Source organism: Poecilia formosa, unplaced genomic scaffold (genome assembly GCF_000485575.1).
Source record: "Poecilia formosa unplaced genomic scaffold, Poecilia_formosa-5.1.2 Scaffold123, whole genome shotgun sequence".
Classification (NCBI taxonomy): Eukaryota; Metazoa; Chordata; class Actinopteri; order Cyprinodontiformes; family Poeciliidae; genus Poecilia; species Poecilia formosa.
The window spans coordinates 806,069-808,310 of NW_006800062.1; the positions used below are offsets into that span (position 1 = coordinate 806,069).

The 2,242-nt window shown below is 40.5% G+C and overlaps 1 long non-coding RNA gene across 1 annotated transcript; it reads right to left on the reverse strand.

The window, feature by feature from the left end:
* Positions 1-225: 225 nt before the first annotated feature.
* On the reverse strand, positions 226-1,810 carry LOC107837215 (uncharacterized). The gene is made up of 3 exons (XR_001663221.1): positions 1,167-1,810; positions 617-652; positions 226-435 (listed from the first exon to the last, which is right to left on the reverse strand). It is a non-coding gene; the product is annotated as an uncharacterized LOC107837215 (long non-coding RNA).
* Positions 1,811-2,242: the final 432 nt, after the last annotated feature.

The window sequence follows — 2,242 nt, forward strand, 5'->3', positions numbered from 1 at the left end:
CCCTCTCTCTCTCTCACATCGCTCCCCTCCATCCTGCGCGTGCTGCAGCTGTCACTCTGTACGTTTTCATGTTGGACTGGTTTTAGGTTTGTCTCCCAGCTTTGTTTGAATTTTAAGCAACAAATCAGTTCATGGTGTTGAAACTAGATAGAAAAACTGCTGTGTCTAGTCACCTGGATGGCTTAGGCAGGCTGGCAAGTAGGAGAACAAGGTCACAGTCTTTAAGGCTCTACAGCTCTAATTTCTTTCTTTTTTTAAAAATTTCTAATTTCTATGTTATATTAATATGCTAGATCAGAGGGTGCCAAAGTCCAATCCTTAAGAGCGACCATCCTCCAACTTTTAGATTCCTTCTCCGGCACACCTGAATCAAATGAATGGCTTGTCGCCAGGCCTTCATTCTGCTTCATCTTTGCTGTAGCTGTTAACTCACATCTGACCAAAACATCAAAATCAGGTTGCAAAAAATTGATTTGTTACTTTTGAGCCTCCAGACTATATTTTTAAGTTGAAAGCAAAAAGAAGCATTTTGTCGAGACAAGAATAATCGATATTAGGTCCCACAAAGACTGTGCATAAAGCCTGAACTGTTCCTGTGCGGTCATCACGTTCTCACCTTAGAGGGAAAATGTTCCAGAGACGAAAGTTTTGTCTCTGAAAAAGGCAGGACACATTGTTTGCTGTTAAATGGCACCAGAGTGAACTGCACTGAGTTCAGTCTTAATACGTACATTTCAAAATCGCGGTGTGCCACTCATGCACATCACTGCAAGTGACGTTCTAGAAAAAGTATAAAAGAATGGTCATTTCAGGCCAAGACTGAACTGACCGTTATTTCTTTGGAGCATGTTTGATACAATACAGACTTGTTACACCCCAGTGTTGATCATGCAGACAGCTGCACACTGTCAGAAGCCCAGCTTGATCCAGGAGGGACTATTTAACAAAGTCAAGACTAGATTTAAGCTGTATAAAGGTAAAATGTTACTGGTAATAATCACAGCATAATGTATTATAAAAACAAGAATAACAATTAAAAAAGTTAGATAACACTGGAAAGCCTATTTTCAATTCACAAATAAACTGAAAGTTTATGTTAAGTATTAACCAGGAGAGAAACCTTTGATAGCACCTTGTTGAAATAACAACTCAAGAATAAATATTACCTCCTTTCTCTGATTATCAGGCCAGCTTTGGTGCTTGAACTTTCTGCGACCACCTCAGTTGCACCAAAGAGAATCTTCCTGCAGAGATGATGGTGGGCCTGCCCTGCTCGTCACCTCTTAATCAGACTGTTGGCACTGGCTGCCCAGAATTGGATCAACCTTTGCGACCCGTGCTTCTGCGCTGCTTCCAGAGGTCAGCCTCACATCTCTGCACCGTCTCTGAGGCAGCTGCAGGCTCTCCTGTATGAAATCTAATTTCTTCCTTTTCCTTCTGTTTTTATCTCTTGCTGGTTTCTTTTATTAACCCAGATGTGATCTTTCGCAGCTCATACTTGAATTACTAGAGCTTCACCACCCTTCCCTCTTCCTGGGCTGTGCCAGAGCTTTGAATTTCACATTTTAGTCACATTTAGACATGATTTACTGTCTGACAGTCAATATTACTGAGACCTATATTTTTGATGCCTGATTGAGAACCAAGCTGTTCTTTTGAGCATAGGTGCAGAGCGCTTGTGAGCATAGTTACCTTGATTAGATTCGATTGCAGGACAGCTGCAGTGTAAACAACACTGATTGCACATTGTCTGCAGGAACTCTTACTTAGTGTCCAAGATTAGGGTCTGTCTCTGTCCGAGAGCTGTAAACAATGATAATCAAGAAATGGAATAAATAAACCAAACAGCTGCAAAGTTTTTCTGAGATGATTACAGACCCTGACTTTAACAGAGTGTCAGGCCACCTTTGATTACAGCACACGCTTCAGTAGTTCAACAAAACAACATTTACATTTCCAAACGGATGCTTTGTAGATGTTTGAGCTTGAACTGATGATCCAAAATCTGAACCTCTTTATAAGGTTTTATGCAGGTCAATCATAAAACTATAGTGAGTTCATGCTCTGCGGCGTCCATTCTTTCTCTAAGAATGACGTTAAATGCAATTTCACAATTAGTTGTAGCTTAAATTAGCTTTACATTTATTTAAACCATACCATTCCAACTCTGGTGGTGACAGCCAAACTGAGCAAAGTCTCTCTTTGTGAACTCTTGCACATTTCTTCATACTTCCATAAAGTA